Source organism: Peromyscus californicus, unplaced genomic scaffold, assembly GCF_007827085.1.
Source record: "Peromyscus californicus insignis strain IS unplaced genomic scaffold, ASM782708v3 Scaffold_21__1_contigs__length_65335640, whole genome shotgun sequence".
In the NCBI taxonomy this organism is placed as follows: Eukaryota; Metazoa; Chordata; class Mammalia; order Rodentia; family Cricetidae; genus Peromyscus; species Peromyscus californicus.
Genome location: NW_026294514.1, coordinates 36,671,551 through 36,694,368, shown reverse-complemented (window position 1 = coordinate 36,694,368; position 22,818 = coordinate 36,671,551). Strand labels below are relative to the sequence as shown.

Here is a 22,818-nt window from a genome sequence, read left to right as displayed (position 1 = left end):
AGAATGATGCCTACTTCTTTAGGATTCTGGCATATACTGAAGACCAAATGAGACATCCAGACTCATGGACTTAACAACTAACGGATTTGGACCTTCCGTTGGTAGATAGCTATTGTTGGAATAGGTGGACCTCAGCCTGTAATCCATTTGTCCATTATAAAAAAAACATATATGTATGTGTGTGTGTGTGTGTGTGTGTGTGTGTGTGTGTGTGTGTGTGTGTGAGAGAGAGAGAGAGAGAGAGAGAGAGAGAGAGAGAGAGAGAGATTCATTCTGTTTCTCTAGAGCAATAGTTCTCAACCTATGGGTTGCAACCTAAAGGAGTTACATATTAGATATCCTGCATATTAGATATTTACAATACAATTCATAAAAGTGGCAAAATTACAATTATAAAGTAGCAATGAAATAATTTTATGCTTGGGGGATCACCATAACATGAGGAACTGTATTAAAGGGTTGGAGCATTAGGAAGTTTGAGAATTACTGCTCTAGAGAACCCTGATTAATACAGACCCCATCTGGCTTGAACCTATGAAGGCTCTGTGCATGCTGTCAGAGTACCTAGGATTTCATATGTGCATCCATTCTGTTGTATCTGGAAGAAACTGTTTCTTGAAGTCATCCATCACCTCTGGCTCTTACAATCTTTCCACCTCCTTTTCCACATAGGTCCTATGGGAAATTCTTTAAGATCTTAATTGTTGTTCAAATATTGGTAACTATTATTTAAATATCAATGCTTAAGTGTAGAAGAAAAATACCAACTCTGATAAAGAGGTCCTAATCAGGCTCTAAGAGAAAGCCAGCTGCCAAAAGCAAGTAAACATCCTGACAATTTTGTTCCTTCCTCTGGTCCTGCTGCCCACCCTGCCCACCCCCCACCACCACCCCATCCTACATCTTAGTTACTATTCTATTGCTGTGAAGAGACACCATGACCAAGGCAACTCTTAAAAAAAAAGCATTTAATTAGGGCCTTGGTTACAATTTCAGAGTAGTCCACAGCAAGCAGAGAGAGAGAGAGAGAGAGAGAGAGAGAGAGAGAGAGAGAGAGAGAGAGAGAGACTGGGCCTAGTGTGGGCAACAAGGACTCATTTCCCCCAACAAGGCCACACCTCCTTATCCTTTTCAAACAATTCTCCAACTGGTGACTAAGCACACAAATGTATGAGCCTATGGGGGCCATTATCACTCAAATCACCACATTCCCAAACCAACCACCAGGCCAAAAGAGCTGGGCAGAGGAGAAGGCCTAGCTGTATCTTTTGGACAATAGAGGCAGTAAAGCTAAGAAAAAACCAGGAGAGAAAAGTGATGAGACATATTCATTACCTTTCTTGCTGTGAGCAAACACCTGACAGGAAGCAGCTTAAGAGTGTTTTATTTTGTCATACAACCCCAGGGCAAGCAACCCATGGAGAGTGTAAATACAGGCAGCAGGAACATGGGGGGCTAGTCACATTGCAACTCAGAAAGCAGTTTTGTTTTGTTTATTGTGTGTCTTTTTACTGGCTTATGAATTTATCAGTGCTAATGTGGGTGGCAAGGCCCTAATTTACAGGTCTGGAGACATTAGCATTGGTTATCTCAGCTGTGAGCACAGACAACGCAGTCTGAAACGCTCTTTATGATGAAGCCCAACTGTTATCAAGTCTCACACACACACACACACACACACACACACACACACACACACACACACACACACACAATTGGCCCACCACTGACTTGTCTATTTTCCTTCTTTGCGCCTGGTCTCTTCTTCTTGAAAACATTCTCTTCTTTATCTCTGTCTACCATTACTCGTTTGGCTTTGTGGTTCCTGCTCTCTGCCCTAACTTCGCTCTATTTCTCTCTGTTTCACAAGGAAGTTTTATTATTTTCTTTTTGTCAAGAAAGCTTTAACTAATATCTTCTAAAACAGGCAAGTTGAGCTTTTAATTTCTTTTTTGAAAACCCAGTAAAGTTCATTCTTTTACTTAAAAGCTTCTTGAATGATATTTTCCCTAGAATTATGAATACTCAGCAGAAAAAGAATTCCTTTAAAACAAATATATCACCCTGAGTCAAAGAATGAGCAGCAATTTCAGAATTTTGTGGGCATAAGATATGAAAAAAAAATCTAATTTATTCTAACTATATTAGTTAAAAATTCACATTAAAATTCTAAAATACAGTGATATAAAATATACTAATTATCCTTTATATAACCTCTTGCCCCTGGGATAATTGTGCAACTCCCTCCTCTCCTCACAGTCCCTCCCCGCAACCTCCCCTCTCCTCCCCCACTCCCCATCCACTTCTTCCTCTTGTGCAATTTCACATATGACTCAGTTTGGTCAAAACCCAACTGCAAGTCAAATTCTTTCTTCCTCATTGATGCACCAAATCATGACAATAAGGCCTGTGATTCTCACCCTGACCACCAGCTAAGGACCACGTCAAATTATTATGGATGGGTGGGTGATAATAATGGTGAGGCATGAAATGGCAAGCACTTCATGAGCATCATCTCTAATATCTACAATAATGATAAAGGGTGGATTTTTTTTTTTTTGAGGAGGAGATGGAGGCTTCTACATCACAGTTCATCACCAAGGGAAGCCAGGACAGGAACTCAAGCAGGGCAAGAACATGGAGGCAGGAGCTGATGCAGTGGCCATGGAGGGGTGCTGCTTACTGACTTGCTCCCCATCACTTGCTCATAGAAAAAAAGCTGCTTTCTTATAGAACCCAGGACCATCTATCCAGGGATGACACCACCCACAATGGCTGGGCCCTCTCCCATTGATCACGAATTAAGAAAATGCCTTTCAGTCTTGCCTATGACCCTATTGTATCCACTTCTTCTTTCTCTTGAGAGAAGGGTGGGCCTCCCATGTATATCAGCCAACCATGGCAAAAAGATGGATATTTTTATCTCTAGTCCATAGAAGAGAGAGGTGGAACCTCTAACATCACTAAGTTGTTCAAAGGTATGCTACAAGGAGGCACTGGAACTGGAGACAGAAGCCAAATCTCCTGACTCCAAAGTCCTTAACTTCCCCCACATGATGCTATCAACTTCACCTGCCAGCATCCGATTCCCCAGCAGCTTTGACCTTGTAATTCAGACCATTCTTGGCACGCCAGTACCATGAGCTCCACCTGTTTGTCCAACAGGCAGAAAACAAAGAGTCTGTTGTATCTTCTGGCAGTCAACAGAATGTGATAGAGGGTTTGACTGAAGATAGTGGTGAGAATCTCCAGTGGAATAAAGTGGCCCGAGATAGTTTCAGCTCTAACAATGTGGTATATTAGCAGATGTCGCTCAAAGCCTCAGTCTGCCCCCAACCCCATCAATAAATAAACTACCATCTCCTGGATTTGCAGTGAGAATTAAAGAAAATAGACTAAACTGTTCATCACTGTCATATATCAAACATGAATAAATATTAGTAATAAGTGTTGCAAAGAGTCAAAGTTAGTTTCACTCTAAGTGGTACTCTCTGATCTTGTCTTGTTAGTGTGGCTTTCAGGGAAAACACAGGATAATTCTCATATGGTAATGAAACTCTTCATCGTCATCTTACTTTTGTTGCTACTCCTCATGTGTCATTATTCTTGCTCCCGCACCTTCCTATGTGGTAAGAGATAAACTAGAGAGATCACTAGACAACTGCTTTCTATTAGCTGTGAAAAATGCAAATCTTTATTATGTAAGTATTCCTCATGCTAACCTGGTTCATAACATAGACTTACAACCAATCTGGGAATTTAAATGCAAATGTAAAAAAGAAAAACCTATATTTGTTAACTGTCACCTTGCTGTCCTAAATAGAATTTATTTCAAAGGACTCTCAAGTGATCCATGTAGCTGATGGCAGTTTTACTGAACTAAAAGCTCTCTCAAAAGAAGCAGTCACCATCTATCAACCCTCCTCTATACAGCATTTCTATCTCATATAGCACTACCACAGACAGCAGCTCACCTAAATGCAAGAACTTGGGCTTTTTCCTCTGTTACATGGTTCTGTATAGGCTGCCTCCAAGAAGTCCGTGTAACATCATGTCAGTTCACATGATACAGAAATTTTAGGCTGGGTATTGGTGGCCTGTGCCTTTAAACCCAGCACTGGGGAAGCAGAGGCAGGGGGATCTCTGTGAGTTCTAGGCCAGCCTGGTCTACAGAGTGAGTTCCAGGACAGCCAGGGCTGTTACACAGAGAAACCCTGTCTTGAAATACAAGAAGAGGGAGGAGGAGGAGGAAGAAGAGGAAGAGGAGGAGGAGGAGGAGGAGGAGGAAAGAAGGAAAAGATAGATAGATAGATAGATAGATAGATAGATAGATAGATAGATAGATAGATTTCAAATCAGTTGTTTGGTAGCATCAGAAAAGCAATTCATTTATAGAAAGAATTCCTCTGAGTCCAGAATACTTATGGAGAGTTTCCTCTTTGGGTAGTAATTTGAGACTTGTGCACTCACACCCCCACCCCACCTTATGTTTAATTGGAAGCAGGTGAGCAGAGATCTGTGCATCAAGCATCACATCTTAACTCAAAACTGTCTGGAAACATAGATTTCAATACTGTAAACAGACTCAAGAATTCTTGTGTCAGCCACAGGTTACAATTACCTGGAGAATTTTAACAAATGCCAGCATCCCAACCCACCTGAGCTAGGCAGATCAGACTCTCACAGGAGGTTTTTTTAAAGCTTCCCAAAGGGTATCGAGATGAATTGAGACTAGCTGGGCCCCAGCATCCTTTTCACTCTCTTCCTTCATCTCAGGAACACACTGCGTTCTCCTCCCCGGAGACTGAGTTTCCCAACCTTGCCTACACACTTTTAAAACAAAAATCTGAGAAAAACGATTCCATTCGTATAACTACATGCTGGTCCCCAGTGTTTTGACTAGACAATTGCGATGCTCAGCAGTTTGCTACAGATAAAATGCAGGTAGCTAGAGCATGCTTGAGGGTGGAAGGAAAGCAACAGTTCCCTGGCTTCTACTTCCAGAAATCAGACCCTGCAATTCAGACCTCATTTTTCGGTCTCCGTGTGGTTAAATGTCATCCTCTTCAGGTAGGAATTCTGAAGCTCTGACATTGCGTCCCTCTGGGATCTACAACAATACTCCCCCACCCCCACCGCCACACACACACACACACACACACACACACACACACACACAAAGAAAACCAAGCTACAAAAAGACTGTTTCCTGCCTCATCTCCTACCTCAGCGGACAAAATTTTGAAGCCCAAACTGTGAAATGTTAGGACCAGAAACCATAACTCAATCACCAATGTTTCTTTGGGTTTTTGTTTTTGTTTTTTATTGTTTGGCTTTGGTTTTTTGGGGGGTTTTTGGGGGGGGTTGTTTTGTTTTGTTTGTTTATTTGTTTGGATTTTCACTTTGTGGCTCAGGAAAACACATTAATTTTCTTAATACAGTCACCTACTTTTCAAAAACCAAAACTATATTGAAAGAAATACATGCATATTGAAGAAAACTAAGATGAAGGGTATGAATGCCTACAACTTGCTTTAGAATCTATAAAAAATGGATTAATGGATGGATAGATAGATGGTTTGCCAAAAGATAGTAATGTGCAACTTAGGTGGTGAGTAGGTGTGATTACTGCATTATTCTTTTAGTATCTCAATATTTAAATTTACATTTAAGCATTGGGGGAGAAAGACTATACTGGGGACAACTTTAATATATCGCAGACCCAATAAATGAAGGTAGCAAAAGAATGAATACTCTAGGGAACTGGTCTGTGCAGACAGAAACTCAAATCATAGACATCTTAGGGTTTTGATTGAGAGAAAGTATGATAAAGTCTTCCATCATGTTGGAAAAGTTTTATACCTTGATTCATTTCTTATTCTATTTCTTTTTACCTGGAGGATTGATGGTTGAAAGATAGGTAGGAGGCAGATAGGGAGGTGTATATATAGAAAGCATTTCTAGAATTCCTCTCCAGGGGAAATGTAAAATAACATCTACCCCCTCTTTGTAAGGTCTCAATGACAAACCAGAGTATGATTCCACCAAAATTCACCCTGAAGAATGAGTAAATTGATCGAACTTACAAAATATGGGTTGGGGGTACTGTCAGAAGCTTGGGTGACCCCAAAGCAGCCTCACCAGAAAGACTGCACCTAGTGTAAATAATAATTGTCCCATGGTCACATAAATAGATGGAGCTCCCTTCAGTTAACTTTCTCCAACCAAATTAGTCTTTCCAGAGACCAAGTACAATTAGGGTACAGCTCCGTACAAATTACTGGAAGGAGTCGGTGGGATCTCAGGTCCAGTGACCCTCCATGCTCCCTGCTTCTCTGAGAGAATGTCAACACTCCACAGGTCTGTGATGAAATCTTGCAAACAGCTACACCTGATTTGATGAAGATGGTAGCTATTTTGCTTTGAAGACTGGGTTCTACAATAGATCCACAGATATATAACAGAGAGATGAGAGATGATAGATAGATAGATAGATAGATAGATAGATAGATAGATAGATAGATAACATGAAAACTAATTGAGATAGTCTCTTAAAAACCTGTGTCGCCGGGCGGTGGTGGCGCACGCCTTTAATCCCAGCACTCGGGAGGCAGAGCCAGGCGGATCTCTGTGAGTTCGAGGCCAGCCTGGGCTACCAAGTGAGTTCCAGGAGAGGCGCAAAGCTACACAGAGAAACCCTGTCTCGAAAAAACCAAAAAAAAAAAAAAAAAAAAAAAAACTGTGTCTGGAAGCAAAAGTGGTGGTTCACATCTGTAATTCCAGGGCTTAGAAGGAAGAGCCAACTAGACTACAAGTGACCTTGTCTTCAAAAAAGGCTGTCATTTACTGCAGTATGCTATATCTCAGTTTTAAAGAACACTTCTAGTGACTTAAAGAAAAACAGTCATACATGTATGCTGAATTCTGTCAGTGTACTTTTAAGTAACTGCTTATGGTATACTGTGGAGCAAAAAAAGCATACTAACCATATGTATAATCAGTAACTGCCACAGGTCCTGTCTGTCCCAAATTCCCATCTCTTTCCTCAGTTATTGGCCCAGGCTGGAAAGCAGATGAGGGAACTTACAAGGAACTTTTTAAAAGATTTCTGAAACAAAAATTCTATGGAGACAACTCCAAAGTTAAAGGTGACCCAACTGAGAATCTCAATGCAGAAGAGCAGAAAGAAAAGAAAAGAAAGGATATGATGCTGGCCATGGCCCTCTCTATTGTCATAGACTTCTTCCCTCTGGAACCTAAAACAAACCCTCTCTTCTTTCAGTCATTTTTGGTGATGAAATTTTATCACAGCAATAGAATTGTGACTAATTTCTTTCACCTAACTTTTATTTAGAAACTAGGATGCTTTTCCATATAAGCAAAACTCTAAATCAATATGCAGGGCTTTAAAAAAAATTAAAGTGCTCTGTCAGATGTGGGGTTGGTGAAGATCTTTTCCCATTCTGTAGGCTGTCGCTTTGCCTTGTTGACCGTATCCTTTGCTCTACAAAAGCTTCTCAGTTTCAAGAGGCCTACAGAATGGGAAAAGATCTTCACCAACCCCACATCTGACAGAGGACTGATATCCAGAATATATAGGGAATTCAAGAAATTAGACATCAAAATGCCCAACAGTCCAATTAAGAAATGGGCTATAGAACTAAACAGAGAATTCTCAACAGAGGAAACTCAAATGGCCGAAAGACATTTAAGGAACTGCTCAACATCCCTAATCATCAGGGAAATGCAAATCAAAACAACTCTGAGATACCACCTTACGCCTGTCAGAATGGCTAAGATCAAAAACACTGAAGACACCTTATGCTGGAGAGGATGTGGAGCTAGGGGAACTCTCCTCCACTGCTGGTGGGAATGCAAGCTTGTACAACCACTTTGGAAATCAATATGGCGCTTTCTTAGAAAATTGGGAATCAATCTCCCCCAAGATCCAGCTATACCACTCTTGGGCATATACCCAAGAAATGCTCAACCACACCATAAGAGCACTTGTTCAGTTATGTTCATATCAGCATTGTTTGTAATAGCCAGAACATGGAAACAACCCAGATGCCCTTCAACTGAAGAATGGATAAACAAAATGTGGTACATATACACAATGGAATACTACTCAGCAGAGAAAAACAATGGCATCATGAGGTTTGCAGACAAATGGATGGATCTAGAAAAAATCATCCTGAGTGAGGTAACCCAGACTCAGAAAGACAAACATGGTATGTACTCACTCATAGCAGGATACTAGACATGAAACAAGGATGACTTGTCTGCTACTCACATCACCAGGGAGGCTACCTGGAAAACAGGACCCCAAGAAAGACACAGGGATCACCCAATGACAGAGAAATGGAATGAGATCTACATGAACAGCCTGGACATGAGTGGGGGTAATGAAAGGCGAGGGTTGAGGGAAAGAGAGCTTGGGGGAGCGGGAGATCCCAGCTGGATCAACAACAGAGAGGGAGAACAAGGAATAGGAGACCATGGTAAATAAAGACCACATGAGAATAGGAAGAAGCAAAGTGCTAGAGAGGCCCACAGAAATCCACAAAGATACCCACACAACAGACTGCTGGCAGAGGTCGAGAGACAGCCTGAACTGACCTACTCTGGTGATGGGATGGCCAAACACCCTAATTGTTGTGCTAGAAACCTCATCCAACTACTGAGGGATCTGGATGCAGAGATCCATGACTAGGCCCCGGGTGGATCTCTGGGAGTCCAATTAGCGAGAATGAGGAGGGTTTATATGAGCGAGAATTGTTGAGACCAAGGTTGGATAAAGCACAGGGACAAATAGCCAAATGAATGGAAACACATGAACTATGAACCAATGGCTGAGGGGTCCCCACTGGATCAGGCCCTCTGAATGGATGAGACAGTTGATTGGCTTGATCTGTTTGGGAGGCACCCAGGCAGTGGGACCAGATCTTGTGCTCATTGCATGAGTTGGCTGTTTGAAACCTGGGGCCTATACAGGATTGTTTGGCTCGGCCTGGGAGGAGGGGACTAGACCTACCTGGACTGAGTCTACCAGGTTGACCTCAGTCTGTGGGGAAGGCTTTGCCCTGGAGGAGATGGGAATGGGGGGGGGGGGTTGGGGGGAAGGTGAGGGGGACGGGAGGGGGGAGAACAAGGGAATCCGTGGCTGATATGTAGAACTGAATTGTATTGCAAAATAAATTAATAAAAAAAAAAAAAAATTAAAGTGTTCCCATTCCTTGGAGGAAGAGAGAATATGATGAAAATTCTTAATTCTTTGCCAGCATACAAAAAAAGGTTTTGAAGATATTTTTGAGAGGGAAAAATCCTTTGGAGGGAAATTTGATATTTGCACCACAGGAACAAGATGAATGTGGTCAATCTGTGTCAGTGATGCTGTGTTCAGCCTTGTCCTCTTCAGCTGGCAGAGCAGGAACTCAGATTGTCTGCCTGAAATTTTCTTTAAAATTCCAAGATGATTGGTGTAGTTGCTGGGTGCCAGCCTGGGCTGGAGAGGACTGAGTCGTTGGATGTCAGGGCAGCTGATTAAGACAGCAAGTCCAAATAAAAGTTACAGGCAAGCCATTAGTCACATACCGCAATAATCTGAGCAAGAAGCTAAGACAGAAAATGTCAACTCCATTTTTTTTTTTTTTTTCAATCTTAAAATTTATTTATTTTTTTTTTCCCCTTTTCTATTTTAATAAAAAGGAAAAAAAAGAAAAAGGTTATAACTAACAAAAGAAAAATTATATACAAAAGTACAATGACTATATACAATATATACAAGTAATAAATGTCTAAACAATGTCTAGTCCATTTGTATTTGACAAATTCAGAGAAAATAATTTCATTATCTATCCTATTTTGTTAAGTCCAAAATGTATCTAATTCACTTTCTATCCTAATTAATCTTCAACTATAACTAACTAACCTTCAACTATAACTAACTAATCTTCAACTCCCTCAGAGACCCAAGAAGGAAATAATATTAGCTAACAAAAATAAAAACAGAAAGTGCATGCAAGCAACTTCCAAAAAATTTGTGAGTTGACAGAAACAGCCAGCTGCCTGGACAGTCACCTGAGGTTTCTCCACAGTGTTGGGGCATCATCTTCAGCCTATAGGCTTAGCATATCTGACAGACTCATTTGTGAGGTAGGATGTACACAAGGTCGACAGTTCAACCTCACATTGGGTGAGAGCAGTCCATGTACCAGAAACACCTGAATTCCACTAGTGTCATGTCATGACTCAGGATTTTAAATTCTGGAAATTGTTGTTGATTTTTTAATTCAGCTGTCCATTCTTGGCTGTGTATATATGGCTTCATCTTAACATCCCGTTCTTCTCCACATCCCTCTGTCAAATGCCAGTTTACTATTGCGAGGCGTGAGCTTAGTTACTCTTCAAGAATAACTGTTTCAGCTGCTGTTCCATTGCACATCAGAAGCCATCGGCCCACTGCCTATTCAGCTGCCTTCAACTCCATTTTTCTATGGTGGAAAAGCACCAGTCTAGGATCAGGTAGTAAGTACAGATGTGGAGGTCATTTCTCTGCCAAAGGAAGTCCTTGTTTCTCTTCATTTACATATTGCCTTGAGTCTTTTTACCCTTCTTTAACTCTGAATGTCCTACTTTCCTGCTTCCTCCATGTGTGGCTGACTGGCCCTCTGGCATCTCCCTGTTGTCTCCTTATCTTTTACCTTCGAGCCTGAACTCCTCTTGGCTGTAAGTCCCGCCTACGTTTCTTCCCTAGCTATTGGCCATTCAGCTTTTTCTTAGACCAATCAGATGCCTTAGGCAGGCAAGTTAAACAGAAATACATCTATATATAATTAAACAAATGCATCCCATCTTTACACAGTTAAATACAACACATTTTTGTATAGTTGAACAAATAATCTGCAATACCATCTCACAGTCTTCTTGGACTCTAAAGCTGTCATGACCCATATCATGCAAAGAGTTGATATACCAGAATTCAACAAGAAGAAAATTTTAGATGTTTTCACCATTGTGGAGACACTATCTGTAGTAGCTGTAGGCATTGTGAGCTATGTAGATACCCTACGAGGCGTCACAACTTTTAAGACCATTTTTGGTGAGCACATCACTAATGAGTACAGAAGGCACTTCTACTAGAACTGGCACATATTCAAGAAAGCCTTCTTTCTCCAAACACTGCAGGAAGTGGCAGGATGACCTGAGCAGGAGAAAGCTGGAGAAAGCATAAAGAAATTCTGTTGGGTCATCCACACTCCTGCCCACACACTGATGTGCCTGATTCCTCTTCACTTGCCCACTGAATGGAAAGTCAGAAAAATGGGATCAATGTGTCTGAGAAACCAGACTGGACTGGGGGAAGACTGGAGCCGCAGGTCCCAAAGAATCAGTTGGTTAACCAGGATGAAATAACCTTTGTCAACCAGGTGACCAAAAGCAAAAGCTACAGAGGGATTGCCAGTGATTAGCACAACAACAACAAAAAAAAGGTTGTCCACAAGAGTACACTCAATGTTGCTTGTATTTGAGCCTGGTATCTTGCCTGTGTGGTATTCCCTGTGGCTCAAGATAGGCAGATAAGATATGGCTCAAGACAGGCTACCTACCATAAGAGACCACCAAAAACAAGATGTATAAGATTTATCAGGGCTACAGTGTCAAGGATGGCAAGCTTATCAAGAAGAGCACCTCCACAGAGGATTATCTGTCTGACAAGAGTATCATCAACTCATTGGGTGGCTTTGTCAATTATGGTGAAGTGACCAAAGACTCTGTCATGATGAAAGGCTTTGTGGTGGGAGCCAAGAAGTGGGTGCTCCTCTCTTCAGTCCTAGCTAGTGAAGGTCAAACAGTGGGCTCTGGAGAAAACTGACCTGAAGTTCATCAATGACCCTCCAAGTTTTCCCACAGCTATTTCCAGACCATAAAGACAAAAAAAAAAAAGCATACATGAGACCATTCAAGAATAACAGGATGCCAAAAAGGAAAGCACTTAATGTTGGGAACACATTGTACAATGGGTGAGATATTATTACAAACTTTTTGAAAGGAAAAATGACACACCTGTAACTATTTTGAAAAAAAAAAGGATTTTAATTGGATGGAAACATACTGATTACAAACATTAAGCAGAAGTAACAGGAATCAGCTTGATACACACAGCAATACTCAGCGTAGATTTCTGTTGGGATAATCTGTTTGTATACTATGTAAAGATGTGTCTCTACTTTACTTCACCTGCCTAAGGCACCTTCTTATTGGTTTGATAAAGAGCTGAATAGCCAATAGCTAGGCAGGAGAGAATAGGCAAGACTTCCAGGAAAAGAATTTGAGGTAGAAGATTTACCAGCCAGATACAGAGGAAGCCAGATGTACAATACTGAGGAGAGGGAATGAGCCACATGGCAGAATGTAGATTAATATAAACAGGTTAACTTAAGTTTTAGGAGCTAGTTGGGAACAAGCCTAAGCTAAGGCCAAACTTTCATAATTAATAAATAGTCTCTGTGTCATTATTCAGGAGCTGGCAGTTCAAAGAAAGCTTGACTACAGGTTTCTCTTAAGAAGAATTCAAGATCCAAATTGATGGAATAATCCTCCACCTAAATTCATACTTTGTGCTAAAACCTAAAGTATCAGTGACTGTCAAGTTTCATTAGATTTTACTCTGACAAGTAAACATTTCTTGTAGTTGGGAGTGTAGAGGATGGTGATAGATGGTTGTCTTTCTCTTCTCCTTCCTCCTTACACGACAACCTCCTGTGTGATATGAGGGTGTATATAACACAGCATTACCAAAACATCAAAGTGGATAAAGGATGCAGTCCACATTCTCCAACTGTTTGTTTTTTTCAAACACAGAATGGGTTTGCAGCCAGTCTGCAGTGTTCTCAGAGGACATGAGTCCCTTAGCATCAAATTATTTGACTCAGTGAGAGGAGCAAACTCCCAAATACACAAAGGCAACTATGACCTTAATCTTTCTCTACCAAAAAAAAATAGCCATCAACAATTAAAGAACAAAAATGTCAATTGTCAAGTGTATGGCATTCTGAGCACTCTAAATTTGGAAAACATGGCACATTCTTGATATTGCTTGCCCATAAACCCAACATCTGTCACTTACCTTAGCAAGGCACACTTCTATTTGGCAATTCATCTGTATTATTATTCCAGACTAAAGAATTAATTGAAACATTAATGTTAAAGAGTATTGTTTGTTCTGACCATTCAAGCAGCATAATCCTGAGTAAAATTAGAGGAGAGATGGAAATAGTTACCCACTATCATGTACTTTAGATGAAACACTGAGTGAGATTCAGGTTAAAGGTCTAGATTATATGGAAAGAAAGAGAATGTAGATTTTAGGAATCATTGTGTTGTATGCTGTTGGCACAGAATTTCCATGTTATATCCTCAGTCTTGTGAGTGATGCAGAGAATATGCTATCCTAATGCATATATGTCATATACAGTCCATGCATACACTCCTGACCTGTTGGTTCAAGCTTTGCCACACCAGTCAGTGTGCTTGTCACTGAACAGCCTCCTCTATTAGACTGGGAGCCTTTGGAAGCCAAAGGTCCTGATCAACACTGGGTTCCAGTGCCTTATGCAGAGTAGACAGTTGATAAATTGGCTTCTGGTTTATTGTGACAATGTGGGGGAAGTCAATGAGTGACAGACTCTTCCCACTCTCACTTAACAAAAGACTTCAGCTCTGTGTCATCCAGATGAATACCTGTGCCCAGTAGTTAGTTATGTTTGGCCAAAATGGTACCACTTGCTATTCACCAGCAAAGTCAACAGTATCAGTTATGCACAAAGTGTGTCCCTTAATTATGCCAATTTCTGCATTAAAAAAACCACACTCAGATAATCAGATTAACATGGATTAATCATGGCTTAATATTTTATAATCATTAACACTTCTATGTTAGTAAAAGAAGACATTTGTTATAAAAATTCATAATTGACTGTGGACTTTGAAATTCCTTCTCCTTAGCTCATGAGTTGCTTATGTCTAAAGCAGGCTCTTACTTACCATGCAGAAGGTCATGAACAACAATACAAATCCAGGCCCATATATCATGTGTAGTGTAACATGAATTGCTAAAAAGTCTTATTAATAAAAAAAAAAACTGAGCCATATATTGGGGTAAAAACCTGAGAGATCAGAGGAATAGGAAAAGCCACAACCAACCTCACCTTACAGATGCCTCAGTCTCCAAAGAGACCTAGTTCCTGTTTCCTCACGCCTTAGATATCTTTCTGTGTCCCGCCATATTACTTTCTGGGATTAAAGGCGTGTGTCCTTCCCAAGCAAAAATGTGAGATCTCAAGTTCTGGGATTAAAGGTGTGTGCCACCACTCCTGGATCTATTCCCAGTGTAGCCTTGAACTCATAGAAATCCGGATGGATCTCTGCCTCACTAGTGATAGGATTAAAGATGTGTGTGCCACCATTTTCTGGCCTCTATGTCTAATCTAGAGGCTGTTATATTCTCTGATTCCCAGATAAGTTTATTAAGGGATGCATTATATTAACCACAGTATAGAATACACACATCAAGAGTCATGCCAGAAACTTAAGAATATTCTATTCTGGGACTGGAGAGATGACTCAGTGGTTAAGAGTGTTTGGTGTTCTTACAGAAGAGCTGAGTTTAGTTCCCCACACCCATATTAGGGAACTCACAATCACCTGTAACTCCAGCTCTGGGGCATCTTCTAGGCTCTGTAGGTAACCACATACATGTTTGCATTCACAGAAAGACATACACATAAATAAAAATATATAAATCTTTTTTCAAAACAATGTTCTATTCTCATGTCTTGGCAGACATAGCTGTACACCTTAGGGCCAGATTAGAATATTCACTAGCTCCTTCAAGCTCTTCAGCAGGAAGTGGCGGTATAGTGAGAGCCAGGTCTTCTCTTCTTTTCTCCCATTGGCTTTGGACTCTACAGGCCATGACACCATCATAACATGCAAGTTCCATCACAATAGCTCATCCCTGTGGAAATGCTGCACCCTCCATCTGCTCTTGTTTAGAACTTCAATGTCCCTCAAAGGCCTGTGTGTTGAAGGCTTGGGTCTAAGGTATTGGTACTTTGGGAGGTGGTAGAACATTTTAAAAGTGGTGCCTACTGGGAAGGCCTGACAGTGTGCCCTTCAAGTGAATGTTAGAACTCTGGCCCCTTCCTATCCCTTTGTAATGTCCACCTTCCTCTGCCATACACCTCCACCAAAGGTAATAGGGCCATACAGGCATAGACTAGAAACCTTGTATCCATGAACAAAAACTAAACCTTCTCTCCCTATAAAGTTGGTTATATCATACACAGTAAGCCTACTACACACCATACTTTGAGCCTAGGAGTCCACAGGCCGGTGATAAACTAAGTCCATGAGAACAGACTAGAAGGATACAGAGAACTCCAGAAGCAGCTCAACACTGCACTGGGGTCCTATAGTCCCTCTTACTGACTATATATTTCTAGAGGAAAAGAACCATAAGCTCCTTGTCCTGTGGATCCTTTATTCCCTAGACAGAGCTGTGGCCAGACATGAACCAGGACAGAGTCTGACATAAGACACTTTCCTACTAAGATATAAGATCTAATATGTATATAAAGAGTGTGTCTGAAACTACTGCTTGGAGTTCATAGTCACGGCAGATGTCAAGCCAAGGTGCTGCAAAGCTATCTGGACAAGATTCTAAAAGAAAAACTGATATAAGTCAATGGCCAATGAACTGTGCAATTTTTTTTAAAAGTCACTACAGAGTAGAGGTAGCTCGGTGGTAGAGTGCTTACCTAATATGTGTATGGCCCTAGGATACAGTCTCAGAACTGAGAAGAAAATCATTCTATTTATTGGGAAAGTGTTAGGTTTCAAGCCCGGGACAAATGGCTGAGGTGCCTACTTAACAGAAAGTTATCTTGAAAATCTGTTATTTCTTAATACTATATGGATCTTCTAAATATCTCATCTCTTGAAAATGTGAAAGTGCAAAAAATTAGAGCTAAACCAGAACTCCCAGGGCAAGGGAGATGGCTTAGGAGGTAAAGTGCTTACTGTACAAGCCTGAGGACTAACGTTCTATCCCCAGGACCCACATCATTTGTAACCCAGGTACCGGAAGGACTGAGACAGGGGAATCCCTGGGACTCTCTTGCTAGTGCTGGAGCCTACACCATTAGCTCCACCCAATGAGAAGCCCTGGTTCAAAACATAAGGGGAACCATTCCTAAGGAATGGCATACACATGGCTGACCTCTGGCCTCCATATATACACAGATGCATACCAACACATGCGCATGAACACAGACACACACACACACAGAGAGAGACAGGACACACACACACACACACACACACACACACACACACACACACAAAAGTAACACTTTCGTTAAAAGTTTATTTGTTCTGCATTGGCTTACTTTATAATATTTTCAAGGAATGGTCAGCAGTCTTCTGCAGGGATACCAAGTCTGTGACTAACCCATAATTTTTCGGAGCAAATTACATAATGAAAGTAGCATATTTCATAGTTAAGATTCTCTGGTCCATGTGAAAAGAAAAATACCAACTCTAGCAAGAGTGAAATGGGGAAGCAGCTTCTGAGTACCCATCTCCAGGGTCTATAATTACTGGGACAAGCATCATCCTTCATGGAATGTAGGCTCAAACATACCCCCTGCTACCTTGATGATTACTTTCAAACCAAGTGCCAATTTGCAATGTGTAACAAAACAACTCCTTCCCTAGGTGGCCATTACCATATTTGCTCCCCATAACACAAACTGTTTTTAGGAGTCCTGAGTTCCTTTTAAAAAAGAAAAAAGAAAAAGATAATAGAACTAATTCAAGTTATACTTTGAAATATAACCTCACATACACAGTGTAAAGCTCATTGAATTTTTATAAATTAACTAATATTCAGGTGAAGAGATGAGACAATGTCTGCATGCCCAGGAACCGACCCTATGCCCTCTTCAAGTGACCAATCCCTAAGAGGGTCGTCATCCTTCACTTTTGGCACTTAGTTGTGGTATTGTATTCCCCCAAATATTGTGCATGCTAATAAACTTACCTGGGGTCAGAGACAGAGCAGACACAATATTAAACATATAAGTTAGGCAGTGGTAGCACATGCCTTTAATCCTAGCATTCCAGAGGCAGAAATCCATGTGTTCAAGGATACAGCTAAGCATGGTGACTCACGCCTTTAATCCCAGAAAGCAAGCTTTTAATCCCAGGGAGTGGTGGTAGAAAGTAGAAAGATATATAAGGCGTGAGGGCCAGAAACTAAAGGCATTTAGCTGGTTAGGCATTTGGCTGGTTAAGCTTTTAGCTAGTTAAGTTTCAGTCTTTCGAGCAGCAGTTCAGCTGAGACCCATTCGGATATGAGGACACAGAGGCTTCCAGTCTGAGGAAACAAGACCAGCTGAGAAGTTGGCCAGGTGAGGTTAGCTGTGGCTCATTCTGTCTCTCTGATCTTCCAGTGTTCACCCCAATACCTGCCTCAGGTTTGATTTTATTAATAAGACTCTCTAAGATTCATGCTATACTTAGTTTTGTTTTGTCTATTCCTGTATTTTAAGCAAGCAACAGTAATTCTTCTTATAGTTTTTACTTAGGGGTGTTTTCACTGCTGCATATTATTTCAGGGAGTGAATACAACAGAGCTTATCAAATCTACTACTGATGAGCATCTGGTTTGGGGCCATGCTGATAAATGTTGCTACAACATAGTCATGACTTTGGGAGAACTTATGGACACAGTTCTGAGTATATGGCTATGCACAGAAAAGCCAAACCATGAGAAGGTATATCTTCAGCAAATAGTAGATGATGGTAATTTCCAAAGACATTTTACCCATTCATGTACCTACTCTCATGCACTGACCTCCAAATGCTTTAGGTGGCCCATCTCTGTCGTGGCTTGAATGTGAAATGTCCCCCATAGGTTCCTATCTTTGTCCTCAGCTGTTGGTGCTGTTTGAGGAGGTTATAGAACCTTTAGTAAGTAATATCTCGATGGAAGAAGTATGGCCCTAGGAGAGGGCTTTGGAGTTTTATAGTCTGGCCTCACTTGATGTTCAAACTCTGAGTCCTGAGTACAGATGCAACATGATCAGCCAGCTTCCTGCTCCTGCCATCATGTTTTTCCCACCTGTTGTCATGTGTTTCCTATCATGAAGGTCTCTGTCCCTCTAGAACTGTAAGTCAAAACAAACCCTTTCTCCCCTAAGTTGCTTTTGGTCATGATATTTTACCATAGCAGCAGAAAGAAACTCAGACTATCTCCATGGTGTGTATTCCGGCAACTGATACAGTACAAATGGAATGATGGAAAGATACCATCAAACACAGGCAAAGGATCAAAAATCTACTTACATGACAGTGAACAGAAGGTTACACAGAGCAGAGGACAAAATGCAGTCTATAGGAGTACGGACAGAGCAGCAGGCAGGTTTCCATGGTCAACAACAAAATCCCAACAGCCAGCGATACAACTTAGAGCTCTTCTAAGGACTTAATCCACCTCCTCCATCCTTGAGGACCCTCACACATCTCTGGGTCACAACTATTTTTGGAAACTCTGTCTAAATACGTGTGGACTCACTTTGAGTTTAGTGATTTGACATAATAACCCAAATCCTACCACATTCTTAAGAGTTTAATATTACATAAGAAACAAGAATGGAAAAGAACTTGTCAGTTCATCTATAGACCTGATTCCTAACAAAATTCTCTTGCCAAAGATATTTCTGTAGACTACTCTAACCAGCCTCTGGAAAGCATGGTTTGTTATGCATTCTTTGTCCCAAATATTAATATAATATATAGAACACAATAAATGCTAGATAAATACCTTTTAAATAGTACTGGACAGGCTGAGCAGTGGTGGTGCATGCCTTTAACACCAGCACTTGGGAGGCAGAGCCAGGCAGATCTCTGTGAGTTTGAGGCCAGCCTGGTCTACAGAGTGAGACCCAGGCACCAAAACTGCATAGAGAAATTCTGTCTGGGAAAAAAAAAAATTGTACTGGGCAAAGCAATTATAATTATCCCCACTTAACAAATGTAGTAGTAAGCACATAATAATCCCCCAATCCCAAAAGCTGTAACTGAATTTCCTTTCACTATGGATCTCCTTCTCCTATACCATGCTGTATGTGGCAGCATTGTGCTAGAAATAAAATGTCTACGTCCCCATGAAACAGAATTAGGGGAAAAGAGTTCACTTCCGTTTAATGGAAGCATTCTGAATACTTGTAGATGTCTAAATATCATTGGCTTCAAGAGTAACTACTACTAAAAGGTCCACAGAGATTTCCACTCGTGAGGGGAGATACAGAACTGGGGAGACAACTCAGGTGGCAAAGTTCTTGTTTTACAAACAGGAGGACGTGAGCTCAATGCCCAGGACCCATGTGAAAATGCTGAGCATAGTGGTGGACACTTGTAAGTCTGGCACTGGCCAGATAAGACAGATGGATCCCTGGGGCTCACTGGCCTGCCAGCCTACCTTACCAAGAGGACGTTAAGTCAGTGAGAGACCTTGCCTCAAAGAAAGGTGGCCAGCTTCCTGAGGATTGACACCCAAGGTTGTCTTCTGGTCTCCACATGTACACATACACATATACTCATGTGCAACCACACACACACACACACACACACACACACACACACACATATATACACACACACACACACAAAGGCCCTGCTCCACTGGAACAGATAAAGAGATATTCAATGGGGCTAGTTTACAGAGGGCCCCATAGCTCTTATTAAGAATTTTGACCTTTATTTTGCAAAAGTGTGAGTTTGCTCAATATAACATCCTGGCTTTGTCTGATAATTTTTAGGAAGGAGCAAGCAAAAGCAAGGTTAAGTTTTTTAAAGAAAAGAACTGAGAAATTTTTAGAATTCCAGTGAGGTCATTGTTGTCAAGGCTAACTACAAGACCACAAGAGAAACAAGTTACAGCTATCTCTCTACATCCATGGGAGACTAGTTCCAAGACCTGCAGAAGATGCAGAAATCCATGGATGCTAAAGTACATGTAGAAAACGGAGCAGTGTTTGCACAGAACATATATACACCCTCTCAAGTATTTTGTTATCTTTGCATGACTTATAACCCCTGACATGTGCCTGCTATTAAAGTATTGTTTTATTTTTAGGTAATGAAAAGTTTATTATAAACATATTTTTAAAATAATTTCTGCCCGCATTGTGGGAATGACTAACTAGCTGGAGACCTATACCCTGATAAGAAATTCACCCCTGAGGGCCAGGACCCAGAGGTGGATACCCCAGAGGGAAAAAAAAGTCAATGAAATGATTCCTAATGATATTCTGCTATACTCACAGATTGGTGCTTAGCTCAACTGTTGTCAGAGAGGCTTCACCTAGCAACTGATGGAAACAGATGCAGAGACCTACAGCCAAACATTAGGTGGAACTCAGGAAATCCTATGAAGGAGGGGAGGAGTGGAGTCAAGGGCATTACAAGAACATCCACAGAACCAACTAACCTGTGATCATAGAGGTTCAAAGAGACTAAAGTAACAACCAGGAACCCTGCATGGGACCGACCTAGGCCCTCTGCATATATGTTACAACTGTATAACTTGGTCTTCTTGTGAGACTCCTAACAGTGAGAGCAGGGGCTGGCTCTGACTCTGTTGCAGTTTTAGGGATCTGTTCCTCCTACCAGATTGCCGTATCCAGCCTTAATAGAAGAAGAGGTGCCTAGTCTCACTGCAATTTGCTATACCATGGCTGGCTAATATCCATGGGAGGCTCATTTGTATCTGAAACGAAACAGAGGAGGGGGAATAGAATGGGGAGGAGAGGTGTAGGGAAGGAATTGAGAGGAGAGGAGGGAGGGGAAACTTTGGTTGGGATGTAAAAACAAAAATAAAAATAAAAATAATGCTAATTTCTGCCTGTAGTTGGCTGAATGCACAGATGTGAGACACATGGATATGGAGGGTTGAATAGATGAGGATCAGGCAAAAATCTCAGAGTTGTGGAGAACAAAATAAATTCAACCAACACAATAGCAAAAGCAATTACAAGAGTATGAAAACTATCACAAGGAAAGAAAATTTCAGATTTCCTAAGTTTTAAGACCATGTTTACAAAGAAGGTCAAAATGGACGTGAAAGTGACCACAGAGAACATGAAGAAAACAAGATAAAGCCATGCTTTTCAAAGGGTTGACTCCCAAACTTTAGGAATGGTTTCACTAGGTTCCAGTCTATGAGTACAGCAGAGTATCATTCGGAATCATTACACTAATTCTTTTTCCCAGTTGTGTTTGATTCTACCCTAGGTCTCTGGGCTGTCTAGCCTCTGATTCCTAGCCATCCAGGCAGTGTCCAGATTGGGCTCCCTCTCCTGGCATGGGTCTCAAGTTGAACCAGTCATTGGTTGGCCTGCACCATGACCATTACCCATTTCCTATGTTTTCTTCTTCTGAAGTACTATGTTAAGATCTTTGATCAGTTTTCATTGATTTTTATACATGGTAAGAAACAGGGATCTAGTTTCACTTTTCTACATATGGATGCTCCATTTCCCAAACCATTAGTTGAAGAGGGTATCTTTTCTCCCACCTACATTGTTGACAGAGATGACAGGTGTATATACCCCTGTGGCTGTGTGTAGCTGTCTTACTTTTGGTCCTTTGTTCTATTTCCTTGATCTATGTTTCTGGTTTTGCACACATAATGTTCTGTTTTCAATACTATTACTCTATAGCATAAACTGTGATCAATCAACATTGTTCTTTCTATCCAAGATTGCTTTGGCAATGTGGTACCCTTTGTGCCTCCATGTGGATGTTTTTGTTGTTATTGTTTTTTTTCTAGCTCCATAAAGAATGTCATTGGAATTTTGATGGAAATTGAATTATTTGTAGATCAGTTTTGGTAATACTTCCATTATTATATTAATTTTGCTGATTCATGAGTATAAGCACATTGGTCTTCCCATCTTCTAATATTTTCTTCAAATTTCCATTGTTTTATACCTCCTTGATTAGGTTTATTTCTGTGTATATTTTTTAAATCTACCAGGAATTGAATTGTTTTTCTGATTTCTTCCTCCTTGTGTTCATTTTGTATCTTGCTACTTTGCTGAAAGTGTTTATTTTCTAGTGAAGTCTTTATAGCATCCTACACAATCATGTCATTGCAAATAGGGATAATTTGGCCTTTTCTCTTCCTATTTGTATCCTTTTCAATTCCTTTTCTTGTCTTATTGCTCTAGTTAGAACTCAAACACTACAATCGAATAAGAATAGAGAATCTGGAAATCCTGGTCTCCTCCTGATTCTAGTGGAAATGCTTTGAAATTGTCCTCATTTCATGGTTTTTATCATGAAAGGATGATGAGCTTTGCCAACAGCCTTTTCTGAATCTATTGAGATGATCATGTGCTCTCTCTCCTTGAATCCACTTGGGTGATTCTTTTGATTTGCATATGTTGGATGTTCCTGGCATCCCTGAATGAAAGCCAACTTGATCCTGGTAAAGGATCTTTTTAATGCACTGCTGGATTCAGTTTGCAAATTGTTTTATTGGGAAGCTTTATATCTGTGTTCATCAGAGACTGACCTATAGTTTACTTTTTTATTTGTTGTTGTTCTTGTTAGTGTACCCTTTAAGGATAATGTTGGCATCATAGATCAGGCTTGGTAGTGTTCATTCCCCTTTTATTATATAGAATTTTTTAAGGAACATTAGTGTTAGTTTTTCTTCAAATGTCTGGTCAAGTTTAGCAGTATATC

At 40.7% G+C, this 22,818-nt stretch overlaps 1 pseudogene; it reads left to right on the top strand.

Annotated features, from left to right (window-relative positions):
- The first annotated feature begins 10,917 nt into the window (after window positions 1–10,917).
- LOC128118033 (60S ribosomal protein L3-like) lies at window positions 10,918–11,471 on the top strand (annotated as a pseudogene).
- Window positions 11,472–22,818: the final 11,347 nt, after the last annotated feature.